This window comes from Phaenicophaeus curvirostris, chromosome 2, assembly GCF_032191515.1.
Source record: "Phaenicophaeus curvirostris isolate KB17595 chromosome 2, BPBGC_Pcur_1.0, whole genome shotgun sequence".
Lineage (NCBI taxonomy): Eukaryota > Metazoa > Chordata > Aves > Cuculiformes > Cuculidae > Phaenicophaeus > Phaenicophaeus curvirostris.
This window is the reverse complement of record NC_091393.1, coordinates 112870700-112889101: the sequence shown is the minus strand read 5'-3', so window position 1 is coordinate 112889101 and position 18402 is coordinate 112870700.

Below are 18402 nucleotides of genomic sequence, written 5' to 3'. Positions count from 1 at the left end.
ATAAAAGGAACCATGTGCAAAAGACTATTGAAGAATATATGATGGAATATCTATGCTCGTCCAGCATTATCATTGCGGAACTGAGTTAAGGTGGTTTGAAATATATAGAAAGACCAGGTTTGTGCCCTTTGGATGGGAAAATTTCATAGGAAATTAGTTGACAAAAGAGTCAGATGATCTGGAGTGGATTTCCTTTTTTGCCACCTATCTGACAGCAGAGTAGCATGTGTTGCTGTTTAAACAGTGTTTGTGAAGTGCAACCTGAAAGAGATGCAAACCAGCATTAAATACGGTGATGGAATTGGAAGCAGTTAAGGGCAGGAAGAGCAGGATGATAATACTATAAAAAGCCTGTGCTATTTCATGTGTCACTAGCTCACAGGTGAGCTGCTAATGGTCAGGGTCTTCCCTTTGTGTTAAGCCTTACGTATTCATGTGTTGTGATTTGTCAGTTCAAAGACTAGAAATGTTAGCTATACAATGCATGCAGAGCAAAATTACACGTTAGACTGTTAAACACTAAATAAGATGTGACTTCAAATAACTTTTAGCTCACTTTCAGCTACAGAAATCTATCTCATTGCAAAAGCATCACCTACATTATTAATATTTATTCAGGAAAGCAACCCTGTTGTAGAATGTGCCACCAGAGACATTAATTCAGCTGCACCACTGTTCTAGGAACAGAGGTGCAAGGATTCATCCATCTACAGGCGAGGCAGTCACCCCAGGCTCCCTCTCTGTCAGTGAAGAGAAATAGGCACTTCTAGGCTGCAATTAATCTTATTCTAAAGACCTAAAATAGGTCTGAGAAATGCCCAGAATTTCCCATTTAATTCAGATACATCCTAGGAGACATAGAAATTTATGCTGTAAAGTTAGATGAAATTATTTTTACCCTAAATGTCTATTCAGGACTACTTGCAATTTGGAAGTAAAATTTTCCCCCTGTTTTGAGTTCGTAGAGTCTTTAGCAGATCTTAGCTTAAGACTTAACCCAGGAGAGGTACCTTAGATCATCCCAGAAAAACAAGTCCTCTAATTCAATGCTGTTACTTTTACAGAAGAGACAGATGGACTTTCGCTTCAAGGCAAAGTTACAATGGGCCAATTTTATAAAAAGGCATAGGCAGCCAATATCTGTCATTCACTCTCCCCGCAAAACTCCTTTCCAGACACAACTGCTCTTACTTTCTCCCTTCATGATTGTTATTGATCTGCAAACATTCTCTCTGGGAGGCTTCAACAGCAATCAGTATCCTTACTTGTATTTAAGATTAGTTTTGCTCTGTCCAGGCCACAGCCACCATTGAAAGAAGACTACAGGATTACACACAAAAGACATATCAAAAATAGATGTAATACAGTGACTTTAAAAATGTCATTTAAATGTAGAAAGGTGAGTCTGAAGGCTCCTAATTGTAAGACTTTCTCAAATTCTTTTGAAATTATTTCACACTGCTTACAACATTTTTTGCCTGAATTTTTCACTTGCAGCTGTCTGTAGTCTTAGTCAAACCCATCATGTCAGCAGTGTATATGTAAGCATGTGTGTGCATGTCTCTTTTTTTTATTCTGCCTTTCTTTTTATATATCTGTTTATCTATATGCCCCTATATGTTTATATATACTATATGTCCAGGATGCATGTGTAGGAGCCAATTTGCTAGTCATAAAAAGGAAATGGCAAACATGTCTACTAATATCCAATAGCTGGCAGAGCTACATATTGAATCTTTTCGAAACTTTTATGATCAAATTATTAACAGTAGATATAGTTCTAAGAAGTACCTCGTCTTTACTCTGTAAATTAATCACCAGCTGGATGTGCGAGATACTGAGTGACATCTCCCTCTTCAAGAACATTACCCAGCACTTGCAGAGGAAAAGAAAGATAAAAAGGAAAGGAGACAGCGCTGTCATGCTGCTCTGTGCACAGGGGGAACCTCACACAGCAGGTTGCAATCCAAACTGTCCCATTTCATTATGCCACCGAGGCAGACCCCTGCAGTGCATTAAGGTTTTAAAATCATTTAGGAAATATGGAGATACACTGTCATTAAATCATTTCAGTACACTTCAAAAACAATACTCTGATGTCCATTTTTTTCAGATAATAAGGATTGTCTTTCACCAGTGGGGACCGGCAAATGAATACAGACTGAGTTTCTGGAATAATATAATTAGTATGGAAATGGAAACGGACTGTAAATAACACTTAGGATGATCTTTTGTTCAGCCACATCAAGAAATCAAAGAAAAGCTTGCTGACTGACTTCTACGACATACTGAAAACAGGCAGGAAACAATATTTTTATAAAGGATTTTACCATAGACTTGATCAGCTTGTAGTCATTCCTGATAGCACACTTTCAATTTATCTGGTTAATTTTGGTGGAATTGAAGTGAAAACCTTGTAGACACACTTATCACATGGATATTAATGGTTATCTGATAAGCATTATCTGATTGCTGTATTGTCACCCAATCTTCAATTTGCACAAAAAAAATAAATGGCTATCAGTGTAAAAGATATATGTGTTCATACAACACTGCAAACGTGCATGAAAATCTTAATCCAAAATGTAAAGTTCTTTTATAAAATCTGCGTATTGAAATGCCTTTTTGCTTTCTAACAGCAGAAACTGGAAAAGAAAAAGAAAGCTTTTCGTACTTTGCCATGAAATTGTGATTTACTACTTTATACTTTTTAAAAAAAACAAACCACAATTAGCCCAGCAATGGCTACCTAATAAGAATTTACTTTGTAGCAAAAAGTTTACAATGCTGATGTTAATTGCATTTAATTCTCTTCAGTGCATCCATTTTTCATATGGGACTTGTCTTTAGTTCCTTTTCGTTTAGTACATTTCATTTATTTACATTTCTTTTTTATGAGATAGATATAAACTAAAAATCCCACTAGATGTGAAGACTAAGTCAGAAGACTCAAGATACACTGTTTGAAGATTGATGAAAGCTATAGAAGTGTCATTGGAACTTCATTCATATTTGCACCAAGTAGCTTTGAAGAAATGTTACGGGAAAAAGGAAAGACTTTAAGGATGTGTGTAATCCCACCACCACCTTGTGTTTTCAAAATACCATGCAATATAAAAGATCTGTATTTAGACCACCTCATGACTATATGCACTTTGAATTTCAAACATCTGGATCTTTGTCAATGTTTTCCTCCATCAAAAATGGTTTAGAAGAATTAGAAAATGGATCCCTGTGGGGGAGACACACATGTGATGAATTCCTGTGTGTTGCACACAGTCATTTTTATTTAGTAACAAGGGAACAGACTTTCAAGGACTTACTTAAATTTCAATAAAAATAGAGAAGTTAGCTTTTTTTCCTGAAAAACAATAAAAAATTAACTATGTGTATCTTCTCATTCTCTCTTGGTATACCAGATACTATTTTCAGCATTCAACTATACTCATTAAGATTTTCCCTGGACTTGGCCTGACATATCCCTGATACAATCTGTGATGCAACTTTCTGGAAGCTTAATTTGGTGGCTGTTGTGGATGTGTCAGTCCTGACTAAGTCATGAGCTGCCAGGAGCTTTTCAAGGCTAAAGTCTTCATATGGAAGGCTTTTTTTTGAGAGATAGCTTACACTTTTAACTGTCTTCAGCCACCATCCCAAACTGTAAAGTAGAACAATAATAATAATTTTGTTTCATCTCTTCAGGTAAAGATACAAGGAGGACGGAAAGAAAAATAAGCACATTGGGAAAGGGAAAAGAGGTTGGAAAATAATGAAATGTTTGAAAAATATTTGAAAAATTTGAAAGAAACAAAATGATCACAGGAACAAAGAAACTGAGAAAACAGAAATTTTAAAGGATCTGGGTTTATTTTTTTTTTTTCAGGAGTAAGGAAGTCTAGAAGCATTTCATTATTTCTACTGAGAAAAGAAGTTTTGTAAAACAGTATTTTTCACTCAGTTGCACTAGTTGGGGTTGCTATTACTGCAGGAAAAACAGGATACAGAATATAAATATACCTTTTATTATCAGTAATCGCACTTTTCTCAGGAACTCTGATTTCCAAACAAAGCAAAATGAAAAAATTTCTAATATATTTCCAAAACTTGCATGGCTACAGCTATATTGTTATGGAAGTGCATCACATTGAAGCTGGTTTTTGTTCCTTCCACATGGAGTATGCATGCTTTAAATTAACTAATATCATTGCAATTGGACATGCTTTTGGTTATAGACAGTTGTACTATGTATCAATTTACCTAGCCCTCATTTTTTTTTTCTGTGTGCAGACAAAGGTTAGGAGTGCATGGAGAAAAATAAAAATAGAAAAGTAACTTAAAAACCCAGCACTGACACAAAAAAAGAGTGATTTACCTGGGAATTTGGGGGTGAGGGAGGGGGATTAAAAGCACTTTCATTTAATGGAATTGTTTTTACTGTCTGTAAGGTTGCATGCATTGTAATACTGTGGTTTGAAAACTAAACTGCATACAACAAAGAAATACTCTTGGAGACTAGTGAACTGCTTCATGAATCATTTTAATCTAAACAATTACTGATTATTGAGATAAGGAATTTACACTGCAGAAACTCTTCTCAATAAGTTAGTCATGAGGTTTTCATTTCTGAAAAGGGTCTTGTACCTCCCAGTTCTTCATCTTTGAAATGGTCTTTGGTCTTTGTCATATCTTAGATGTTTTGCATGGAAGGAAACTGCAATGTTAACTGCTCTTTGGTGGGTGCTGATCTCTCTTTTGTGACCACAGAGGACTTGACACAAGGTGAGGTGAATCCAGTCCTTTGTGTGATTAAACAGAAGGCATTTCCTTCATCTGTTTTTCCTTTTCTTCTCATAATATTGCAGCAAACAACTGCTATATCACAATCATTTGTGGGGCTGCTCTGTGTAAAATAGTTATTGAAATAATTGATAAGTGTACTTCCTAAATTCCTGAGGATTAAGAGCTGTTGTTGAAAGATGGAGAGATCCAGTCCTGACAGTAAGGACCATTAAAAATAAGAAGTAAAGCTAGGTATTACACACGGGAAAAAAATATCTTCCATCTAAAAAGCAGCTTTTTGACCAAAAGAAGGAACAAAGCATCTTCTATGCTTATCTCAAAGGGATTTTATTATTTTTTGCTTTGCTGCTGTAGCAAATAGAAGCAGAACAATTTATGGTAGGTATTTCAGACTCTGCCAGACATTCTAGCTTAGCAAGTTAAATAACATTATACAGCAAACATAGTTATCATTTCTCACTGAAGACCTCTGAGCACTGGAGATCTATTACCAATCGAAACTATAACAACTGATGCAATACTCCAGAAGAAACTATTGCTGCATCCCTCCTGCCAGTCAAAAACTCATGATGGTGAAGGCAGTACTCATTTCAGCAGGCTGAAACAACATGGAAGATTCACCGTGTACTAAAAGTCCATACTCTTTGCTGTTAACTCTACACAAGAGCACTCCAAAAGGAAGTCAGCCACATGACACTGTAATAGAGTTTTCAGCTTTGCCTGATTGCATTACAAACACCACACATACTGAAACACTCTGGCAGCTTCCTAGAGCTCACAGTGAGGAACCTGAACCTTTTGACCTCAAACATCTTATTAAAGCCTATGCCGGACTGTGTCTCTGTGAGGGAAAAAAACAAGAAACTACTGGACTTATTCTCCTCTATAATTCATTCAAGTAAGCCCTTGCTGAGTGGAGGACCTTAGCTTTGATGTTAAAGTCTCCTAATTGGAAGGAAGTGAAGTGTTAGCCTGTCAGACTATTAGTCTTTCATCAAATACTTTAAGAGGTATCAGAACACTGAAGTTCTCACACTAGCGCAAAGAGAGCACAGAGTGGCCTGTTTTTTGTTAAAATGTTTAAACTTTGCATCTGTCCAACAACCTCCCCCAAAATTTAATATACATGACATTATTCCTTGATATTTCTTTCCTTTTATCTCTACCTTTTCCTTCTCAAAGCCTCCATCTTTCTATTGCCTACAGCACATCAGCTCCTATTAGTAGAAATGTGGGGGATAACTGGTGTAAGTTATAAAGTCTCAGGCTTCATATTACAGCCCTGATTCAAACGCAGCTATTGCATGCCTAGTGTGACCTACCTCTCTGTTGTTTGATTGTGGAACACTTACTTCTATGGTGCTTTTCCTCGCAGGAAAATGACCTCTCAGGAGGGTGCCCATATGGTAAGTAACATTAAAACTCAACCATTTCTGGAGGACGACTTAGTTATAAAGCCTCAGCCTATGGCCAGGTTTGTTGGGCACTTAATTTTCAGTATTTACTTATGTTATATGAATTTAAATCTAAAAATGTGTTGCTTAATTACTGGTGGCTTCCTGCAATGCAGATTGGATGCCCAAACAGAAAGATGGAGTGTTTCTTTCTTGGGCACATCCAGCTAGTCTAATATGAGGGCTGAATGAAGTCAAAGTCTCACAGGGATGTGAATAATCTCTTTCCAGGATCATGCAATATTGCATTCTGTGTAATTTCTATTCTTCAAGTTGGTGGTAGCATCCAAATTGCCACAGTGAAGGAAACCTGTGAAACAGTATAAAACAAACACCTGAAATGAAATTTCTGAATTGCTAATGCACACCATTTGGAATTATGCAGGTAGTTATACAGTCACATCTGCTCTGTTTCTTAGTTTACAATATGAGCCTAAGGAAATGCTGCACTACCAGTGTAAATGTTTCTGCTCTAGAACATTTTGACCATTTTGATTTGCCTAGTGGCAAGCTTATGCAAACAAATTACAAATTACCTGTGGCATTTCATGCATATCTTGTATAATAGTAAGAATTTTTTTTTTCAAGATGATGTCCATATGAAAGCAAATCTAATGCATCTGTGCCCTTACTATGCATACCTATTTTGTGCTTGAATATGGCCCTGTTCATGCATAATTAACTCTTTTTCATGCATGCATTTGACTGCTAGTCAGATCTCTCCCTTTGCCTCATTCTTGGTTCTGGCAACACTTTCATCTGCTTTTGGATAGGTCATGAGTTTTGTCTATTGCAACAACTTCTTTAAATTTTCCTCCATTGTTTCTTTTTAGTGATCTAATCAACATAATGTCTTTTTGTATGTCATTCCCATCTCTGAATATCCAGTCTTTTATTATTAATAATTATTTTGATGACCCTGCTTTTTTTTAATTTGAAAAATTATTTTTAATTTGTTAGCTTAAACAAACAGAACAGGGTTGGGTTTTCCACAAGGCTGGGTACAAGAGCTAATGACTGCACATTCTTTTGCATTATTCTGAATCAGAATAATGGTTTGTTTTACTGTCATTAGTTTAGTTCCCTCTTGATATCAGATTTTGGTATGGTTTGGACTTTTCACAGCATAGGAGCATGGAAACCAAAACATTGTTTTATTGATATGGCTACTTTTTCTAACAAATTTGCTTTGTATTTGAGTAAGTCACAAAAAGCATTTACAGCTCACTGCCTGTGGTATTTCAAAAGTGGAGAGCGTGTTCCAGGTTCCAAGCTATGCTCAAGTACTACTCTTATATCCCTATATAGGCATCGTACTTTTTTTGTGTTGTTAGCAAATGTTACTGGAGTTACAGAAGTCACTGTAGAAAATATGGAATTATATAAGATTTCAGAGTGATCCACAGAGAACTTCACAAATAATCTTTCTCTGATAATCCTTCACCTTTCAGGATGCCTCTGTCATGAGCTATGTCTCTGGTTAATTCCTTCTGCACTTTGTATGTACCATCTTCTGCAGCCCATCTCATAATTATCACATTTTTCAGTACTGAATGCCTTAGAGAAACCCAGACATCCTAAATCTACACATTTATTTTACATCAAAATAAGCCCCTTTCTCTTTAGGAAAACAAAATATATTATTGGTGTGGCTATGGAAAATGAAAGTGAAATTTTATTCCATTTTACATTTATACCATTTATTTTTTTCTGCTTCAGAATTTACTTTTGGGCCAAAATTTTAGCTGGTACACACCAGCATAGTCTTTAATACATCTTCTTAGGAGTGATTATTAATGACTAGGTAAAGAAATAGATGATAATTTCTCTGCGGTGTTCTGAATTGTCCATTACTGCATTTCAGCTTGGACTTCCTTGCACTTGGTTTCCACCTGGCCTGCCACACTGCCAGGTAACCACCATGACCGTGTATATCATTTACAGAAACTATGGCTTTATAGTCCCTGGAATACATAATCCTTAGCACAGCTACTTCCTCTGGCTATGCGCTGACTTAGAGCAGCTGAGAACCTCTCCCTTGTGTTTAGATTTACAGCCCATCTGGAAGACACTGAAGCTAAAGCTTATTTAGGACTAGGTCGTAACATAAGCCACATTAAAGAAGAGGTCAGAACAGACGTATATAGAATGCCTTTCAAGCTATCTGCTATTAAACTGCAAACCACTCTAATTTTCACAATGAAGATAAATCTCAAATACACATATGAAGCCAACTCCAAGAAGGTTGGTGAACAGCCTGAGATTTACTATATCAGTGCTTAGTCACTAGGAGTGCGTCTTCCATGCGGCCTGAAAGTACGAGTGCTGGTGGTGTGGTTATGCATGATCATTATACTTATGCTGGCTTAATCTCAGATATATGAATTAAAATATCACTCAGCACAATCTCAGCATGAGCTTTGCAGTCTCGGTGTCCAGCATGACTGTGTGCTGGGGGCAATATGCTCCAGTTTGTATCTTTGCGTCCTGACCTCTACATTACTGGCACTGAGGATGAAATCCAGGGGCAATCCCACCTCTCACTGGAGTGGGGCTGCATCTAGCACACATACAGCCTGGCCAGCACTGCAAGTTGAGAGACACACACCATGAGGACTGAGTATTCTGAAAAGCTTCCTATGACACTCAAGCATGTCTTTCCTGAGAAGAAAGAGCTGTTATGAAGCATTCTACTTTCATCCAGGAAACAGGACCACACAGCTTTTGAAGGAAAACATTACCAGCAAATAATAAGGAAAAAAGAATTTTGTCTGAAATTTCCCAGAAACAGCCAGCCTGGGTAGGAAACCCAGCATGCGGCATTAAACAAAAGATTAGTTTGGAAAGTATATGATGTTGGATAATAGCTTCTTGTAATGCAAATAGTTTCATAACTCTAATAAAGGCAGTGTCATCAGTTCTGCCCATAAATTACTATTAATAAAAATAAAAGTCAAGACTTGCAATTGAATTAGCTGCATAATGTATAAAAAAAAATACATGATGATATATAGTATAATGATGTAAAAGGTTGAATGCTACTGCAAAAATCAGTCTTTCTTTCCTGCTGCTTCTGCAGTCATATTAGTGATGTCTGATTGCAGAATATGGCTAATATTTTCTTGAATCTTGAGATTTTGAAAGTACATGAAAAGTTGCTAGTCTGCTAGTCAGGAAACATTTGTCCTGAAGGTCTCTGGTCCTTGTCTGTATCATTCAGCTTCCTAAAATAATCTGATCAGGAATCTTCTATTTTATTTCTGCTTTCATACCTCACCCCTTCCATTTTCTTGTAAATTAAATATTCTAAAGAATGTTTATGTGTTGACTTGATATTTGCCCTGTTAAATAGAATTCACTCCATTAAACAAAATCAATTTATCTGGGTCCAGAGTAAAGGATTCCTGTAAAGATTCCCATCACTCTAGCCATCTACTTGAAAGCAGAAAGTTGCTGCTGTGGTATGTGAATTCCTACATGATTTCTTCAAGGAAAGCCTTGACTGGCTTTGTAAGGAACAATGTTTTCCTTAGCTAACAAAGAAAGCTTGCTCTAGACAGATTACAATTGTAGTATCAATTTCTCTGTATTTTATACAACAAGATAATTGACCATTTATTCAATAAATCACCAGAAAATACTTGCCCATAATTGTAGTGAATACAAGAGAATTCTAAAATGTACAGTCTAAAAAATACACTTCTCCATCAGAAGAGTAGTTTTCCATCTCAGATTAGCCACGTCATAACCATTTGAATGCCTTCTTAGCATTACGTTGGCAGTCTTACATATTTAAAAGTCCTGTGCAGACATTAATTAATCAATCAGTTTTCTTATTATAATATTTTATCCTGTTCTGTGGTAACAGGTTTCTCATACTGTAAACTACTGTAAATGCTAGTCAGAACACGTGGAGTGCCCTTTGTGATGCTTAATGCAGTTTGTTGTGCTTAAATTATGACTGAATTGAATGCTCTTGCAGCCACAGTTACACACCTATCATTATGTTTTCCGAAACACTGGAATTTTGTCTTGAATATAGTTTTGCAACATCATGTACAGTAAGACATAAGAAAGCAACTATTTACAGCATGAGGAGAGGAGAGGAGAGGAGAGGAGAGGAGAGGAGAGGAGAGGAGAGGAGAGGAGAGGAGAGGAGAGGAGAGGAGAGGAGAGGAGAGGAGAGGAGAGGAGAGGAGAGGAGAGGAGAGGAGAGGAGAGGAGAGGAAAATTGGAAGGGATCTACAGCAATTGTCTACTTAAACTGCCTGACCATTTCAGGGCTGACCAAAAGTTAAAACATGTTATTAACAGTATTGTCCAAATTCCTCTAAATACAGATAGGCTTGGGAAATTCACCCCTTCCCTAGAAAGCCTGTTCCAGTGTTTGACCACCCTCTTGGTAAAAAAATGCTTCCTAATATACAGTTTAAACCTTCTCTTATGCAACTTTAAAACATTCTCACAAGTCCTGTCACTGGATGCCAGGAAGAAGAGATTAGCACTTCTCTCTTCACTTCCCCTCCTCAGAAAACTGTAGAGAGCAATAAAGCTGCCTCATTTTTTCCAAAACAGACAAGTCCAAGGTCCTTAGCTGCTCCTCATAGGACTTTCATCCTAGCCCGTTCACCAGGTTTGTTGTCCTCCTCTAGATGCATTCAAGGATCTTCACATCCTTCTTAAACTGTGGAGCCCAGAACCGCACACAGTACTCAAGGTGAGACTGTACCAATGCTGAATACACTGGGATAATAAATTTTTTTAATGGCTGGTTATGCTGTGTTTGATGCATCCCAGCACGTGGTTTGCCCTCTTGGCTGCCAGGGTGCACCACTGACTCATATTAAGTGTGCATAGCTAAATCCTTACTACCTTCACATATATGGAAAAGGAAATGCTGCAAACACTTCTGTCAGTTTAACCCCTGTGGCAGTAAATACCTGCTGACACCTTTGTGTCTAAGAGCTGGAATACTATTTCAACATTTCTGCTTGCACTGAAGTTGATCAAAGGCACAAATATCAAATCAAATTCAGAATTTGGCCTCGTGATTTTTCTTAAGGCATCAGAAACAATTGCTACATTTTAACCTCAACGATATAGCATATATTTTTATATAGTATAAATTAATGTAATTCTACCAGTTTCCATGAAATTATGATGTGCCCTTACTAAGAATCTTGCCTTGGGATTCCACCAAAGTCAGTGGGAATGCCATGTTTAAAGGCAGATTTTAATGACTGTCTCATAAGTGCTGACAAACAAATGGATATCTTTAGTTTAAGTCATCTGAGGGATGAGCAAGTAAAAATGTTTTCTTTCCAGCTCATGTTCAGAAGTGAAAGGAGAGCTTATCCATCTTAGTGGTTTAAAGGCAGTGAGAGTTGTGGTCAAGTGGCTTTGATTCCATCCACTCTTCTACATCTGCTGGACTCCACATGTGGGCTACATGCCAGTGGCTGCATGTGACAGTGACATAAGCTGTGGGATGCACACATTGGCTTATGCAGGAGAATGTAAAGTACTGTGAGAGTTCAGGCTCCATTAATAGTAAATTCTTTTGGAATTTACTGTCATAACAACTCTGATAAAAAGTGGAAGAATCCAGGCAGAACAATGAAAGCAAATATAGAAAACCAATACCTGACTTTTATTCACTAGCCTTCCCCCTGTGCCCTTTAAGGATGTTACTCCAAACTACTTGAGCCTATGAATAAATCAGCTTAGCTACACGGCATGACAGATTCTTAGGACTATTTAATCTTGCTTCGGTAACGTGTTATAACTGTAATAATTTTCCTGTATTCTGTTACTCATTTACCTACTCATTAATAGTATATTATAGTCCAGATGTTTGGAATGCGACCAGCTTACAGAAATATCTAGTAAGCATTGTAAATATGAGCATGGTATAAAGAATTGTGCGTAACTTCATACTTATGACAAATCTTATGTGGCAAGCTAAGGTGAACCTGAAGTTTAGCCATGGTCAAGACCCCTGGCTGGTTTGAATCGAGATAGCACTGGAAAAATTCCATTTCACATCCACAGAAGAATCTGTCTCCAGGCATGTGAGTTGCTGCCAAAACAGAATTTCTGTCAGCAAAGTCAACACTTATTCTCCAGTGATGTCAAAGAGAGTAGATTCTTGAAATATTTTTTGTATGTTTTCTCAAAGTTGCCTCAGCAAAAGAATGTGTGGTACCCATTCCAACAGCTGTTATAAAACTGCATTTCAAGAATACTGAAAGTAATAAAGGACTTGTTCAGGATTTTTGATGAAGTACATTTCTATATGTTTAACACTTTCTTTATAGAGTAACGGTGTGGTGCTATAGCATACTGTTATGATGTTATCTACACCATTGTTAAATGATCTTCTGAAAATTTAAGAAAGGGGATATATTTGTTTGTTTGATAGGCTTTTTTCCCATATGCAGATCCTGTAGAGAAAGCATAGTATTAACACTAGAAGTATTTGTGCTAGATTTGATGGGATCTGTGCCTAGACAGTATTGCATTTGGAAATCTGTCTGGATTTGAGCTGCAGTAGTAGCTCAGTAGTTCTCTGCCTGTCTGTTCCATTTATATGCGCAATTCAATGAAGTTATGTTCAGAAGTATCCAGACCATGGTTGTCCTCTACTGAGAAGTTAATATTGAAATACCCAAGTACCTACTTTACTTGACATAAAGGCCATACTGATTTAGAAGAAGGCGTAATGACTGGGCACCAGTACATGACCCTTTATCACCCATCAGATTGGTAAAAAGCAGATCAAAATGCAACTTAAGTCAATTAATTTACATTAGTAGCCAATACATTTTAGAAAAGAATCAAGTCTTGGCTGCAGCTATACACAGAGAGACAAGTATGTGTCATATATGGTTTTACCAGTATAATTCTGCTGCTTTCTCTCTTCCTTCTCTGTTGAGTATATCCTTGACACCTGCCTTCAGTTTTACAGTAGGCAATCCACTCTTTTCTCCTCCCTGGTTTGTGTGTTTCTATCTGACCTCACTTCAGTGAGTTGAAAGAAATGTAGATCAGTTCATAGGCTATAGCAGAATTGATATTTGTCATCTGTAATTCTCGTGCAATTTACCATATAAACATCCTCTCAGGACAGTTTCCCAGGAGGGGGGTGGGAGGGTGAAGCCATGTAAAGTGCTTTCTGCATCTGAGAGAAACACATCTGGTGAGGCTGTAGAGTGCATTAGCTCACCAAGGTGATGAAGTGAAGTTTGAAATGACATTTAAGTGCCATGAGGGACTGCTGCAAAGGAGAGCTACTGACTGGGTAAGGCTTTTTCTTTCAACACACTGAAAAGATTCTGTTATTCTTGCTAACCTGCTGCTACACCAGTGGGAGAGGTTTTATTAATATCTAAGAAAAGAAAAAAAAAAAGAAAAATAAGGATCTTCCACTTTAACATTTTTCATTGTAGCAATGTGACGCAAATGTGCTCAAGCCTTTAAGATAGCACTGAGTTTGCCTGATGGGAGCATGTCACCACCATAATCCCAGTGCCTCAATAGAAGCAAATCACATCCTTGATTCTATTCAGCTAAAAAATACTAAACTGTAATAATACCAATAATCCCATCTTCACAACAACTCTGCCACCCTTTCTCTCTCTGGATTGGTTTAATTTCCTTTCATAAAGATATTTTTCTCAGTATATTTTATAATATAATATCAAAGAAATAAGAAATAGTAAGATATAAAACAAATTAAATATTTTTTCAATATAAAAAGAACCATGATACCCGTCTCATTTGCAAAGTGTTTTAAGATAGACTAAAAAGACTAAACATTACACAATATTAACATTTAATATTTAAAGGATAATTATCATATTAAATATTTCTGTAGGCTTGGCAGAATCAAGGACTAAGTACTCCTGACTCATGGTACTACAGTGACAGCTGTGAAGAAGAGAAACTGGGTTAATTCTTTTAATCCTTTCTTCATTAGTTCATGACTCTATGACATCTTAGATTAGCCTAATATGTGGTCCCATTAGGCTTCATACAATTTGCTACATTATTTAATTTGGTGAAGAAATGTTTTGCATGTATCACATGGAAATGTTTCTGTCTACAGAGCCGACTGCATTACAAATTCAGTGATCTGAACCGAAAGAGATGTCATAGTGTGCTACACTTAAATAATTCACAGTTTGGAATATTTGTTGCCGACACACAAAATAGTCACAGAAACCTACTAAGGACCTTTCCCCCCTTCTACAGTATATTTTGATGTACTGATTAATCTGCTAAGAACTAGTATATTGTTGCTTTAAAAAGATTATTGTATTACTTTTGGAAATCCACACTGAATGATATTTTGATTCTCTGAAATGAATGCAAAAAATCATACTGACTTCACAAATCCAGGGTTTTGTCGTGGTTTTATATAAATAATCATATAGTCACATAAAATACAAATGTATTATATGTTCTACATAGAAGTCAAACTGGTCTTGGAAAAACATCAGAATTAATTTTAACAAATATTGCACCTATGCCTTCACTATACTTATGTTTTCCAGTAACATTTATTTGTGTTTTCCAGTAAAAATCAGCACTAGTTCTGCAGCATTATCAGTTATGCTTCAAGCTTGGTCAAGCTGAGGAAATACAATTTTTTAGTAAACACTAAAGATACAAAGAGTTCTCTGACTTCTCCTGGAAGAGTGCATGAGAAAGAATTTCTGAAATAAATGATGAGAAGTAGTGACATTGAAATAAACAACAGAAACTGATTTTATACAAATCACCTCAGTTTAGTAGGTATACTTCTTTCCTAGAACAGAATTCCTAGCAACTCATCTTTGAAAATATTGGAGAGTGAGTTTTCTTAGGAATTGTGTTCCCATAACTAAGACTGATCTCAAAAACAGAAGTGGAATTCTTACAAATATTCGCCTTGGATAGGTTCATATAATACTTTATGCTATTCTGCTATTACTGTGCAATCAAGCCCTTAGGAAGGGCTTTGATATTGGGCCTTTTATAATTTATTTAATGTCCCTACTCCCAATAGGGGCATATAGGTAATTGTTTATGAGCATCTCAAGTGCAAATAAAATCTTTCTGATTTCCCAGAAAAAGAATTAATTTGTGACACATCTCAAGGAAAATATTTCTGTAGAGCCTGAAAATATGCTCATTCTTGTAAATACCTTTATGAAATGGGCTACTTTATGGTTTTCAGGTGAGAAAAGGTTGTTGGAAACAAAATTTTGGAAACAAAAATTCTACAGAAGCAGATATAATTAGATGCACCCAGCCAGTGTCAGGAAGTATTAGATTAAAAGGGAAGAGTGGATCTGTAAAAGCAATCGAACATTTTCATTGTGAGAAAACATAGTTCCAACTCAAAAGCTATTTAGATCATGGTGTTATGCGCTACTGCTGTTTACCAGTAGGACCATGCAGGTAGAAAAGACCCCAGGTGAGTGGAAAAGCTTGAGACTGAGATTACTGGTAACTAAGAGAAGGGAAAACTACTGCATGTTTATGATAACATTTGTTGAGATAGCTCTGAAAATTAAACTACTTTTTCAGTAAGAAAACCCCAGAGTGCAGCATTACAATACAGTGAAGTATGTATGCATGCATAGCTGTGTATTTTGGAAGCGATGGATGAATTTAAGTATTTGGACAAATACCATTAATTAGAAATGAATTCTAACATTGTACATAGAAGAAAAGAAATCAGTTCCTGAAAAGAAAATCAGGAAAAGATTATGGGATCATGCAGGCTGGAAAGGACCTCTGGAAGTCTCTGGTCCAACCTTGTACTCACATCAGAGGTAGCAATGGAGTCAGACCAGGTCATTCAGAGTTTGAAAACCTCCAAAGAGAGAGTGCACAGAGCTTCTCTGGGCAATCTGCTCCACTGTTTGGCAATTCCCTAGTGAGCTATACTTTTTCTGAAAATACAGATTTATTAACTTGATACTGTGTTACTGAGGTAGCCAGTCACCTGTTTCATGTGTGAATACCAGATTCAAGAGATATGAAGCTGGTGAATTTCTCTGTGATGAAGTAATACAGCACAAGAAGAAATAAATTTTTTTGGATGGGGAGAAGAGTGTTACAAACCTATGGATGAAATCAGCTGATAAATTTAAACTGAAAAGGGATGGTAGCAACCATTTAAAAGGCTTCAGTTCTTTCAAGGAAGCATCTTGGCCTCATTTCAAACAGAACGATCCATTAGAAATCCTCAGAGATAGGGAACGCCAAGCCAACCGCTTCAGGAAAATATTTAAACAAGGCCCTGTGCCAGTAAGTGACTCAGTAAACCACAGGTTTTATGTGTGGGGTTTTTCTTCCCTATCAAAATGTTAGATTGCGGAAAGGTCTAGCAGAGATGGAAAGAACAGGGATATATCAACATTACGGCTGAGTGAGGATTTTTCTGTGGGAAGAGCTTATACCTTTCTGCAAAATTTAGTGCTTTAATTTTGTTACAAGGAAGTAGAAGCAAAAAGTAATTTCAAATGATAACACAACATGGTTTACTCTTTGTTTTCTGTTTGTTTGGTTTTTTTAAATTTAAGGAAGGCTGCTTGTATAATGGATTTAACAGTATTGAATTGGAAATACTCAACAAAATCAGCAATTTGTCATCAAATGAGTAGGTTGAAACCTGGGTAGTTTAGATGCAGGGAAGCAGAGCAGAATGAATATGTTTCAATGGGTCATGCAAGAGTCAGATTTGCTCTTATCCCATCTAACACCTTTGTCAATGATCTGAAAGAAAGCACCAAAATGTTTACCAGGCAAGAAGCAGATGATTTTCATCAAATATTGATAGACACACAATTTATCTGGAACACACATCACAGCATTGCAGTTCTTCACATAGAGGAGTGTAAACAGACAAAATATGTATCCATCTGAGATTATTTTTATTTGGGGTTGAATCTCTGCTCAAGACAAGAAAGTATAAGAGTAAGTGGGCAAATGAAAAGCTTTGACAGGGAAGCAATGAAATGTGCCTCCCATCTGCTTATCCGGCTTGTCATCATCACAGAACTGGAACAGCTCCAGTGATCCCATATTTACTGTATGAGCTGGTTTAGATCAGACACTGAGGAACTCTCAACTCCAGCTGAAAGATTCTATTCTTAAAAACAGGAGACACTTCAAGAATTGTACTTACAATGAGACCAAAGCTGCATTAAATTCTGTGGAAAGTGTTCTTATCTCCAAATCGTTATTAATGTACCAGACAGCAAGCCTCTTAATTATGTTTTACAGGACCAGTCCTTGCATGGTACATTAATAATAATTATTATATTATTAAATTTTCATCTAATTGATGTAGTTAAAAATCTCATGCAGGGAGCTTATGAACAACTGCTTGTAAATGCACACACACACATACAATGTCAGTATTCACTGGTAAGACAAAAATTGGCAACACATAAGGGATGGTTCTCATTTCTGTACAACTCTGCAAGTAGCAGGAAGGTCAAGATCAGTAGAAATATGTCAAGAATTCATAAAGATCAAAAGACAACTATACCTCTGTCAAATATTCTTTCAATGTCACATCTGATTTTAGAATAGATAGTTGCAGTGTTCTAAGGTGGGATATCAGTGGACAGAGGACAGAGTTTTTAGCTGGTAATAACTCCTGTGTGCACATACGTTTTCATTCTTCAGAAGAAGTACTTTAAAAGGCACTAAAGCAAATCAAGGGCTTTGAGATGTTTTGTGTCAGCTGCATGCCATTTTATCTTGCAACAAGGTACTGGGTGAGCCACTTGAGCTGTTTTTGATCCTTCCACAATTCTGCTTGTAATGTCTCCAGATAATTTGGTACTAGAAAAATGTCACATCGGACACAGATACATGGAGCATACACTTTGACAATGTCCTACCCATAGAGGGGATGACTGTTTAACTACTTGTATGGTCCTAATCATCAGACTGTTGAGCATCTCAGGCATTTGATGCTGTTAATTCCCACAGCCTGTCTATGAGACAGGGAAGTTTTATTAGCATGTATTCAGTCGGAACATTGTGTTATTTGATAAAATACTTTTTCAAGGTCACACAGGAATCCTAGAAGGAAGATACAGATTTGCTCCATACACTAACTTTACAAAGATCCCTCTAGGAGGGA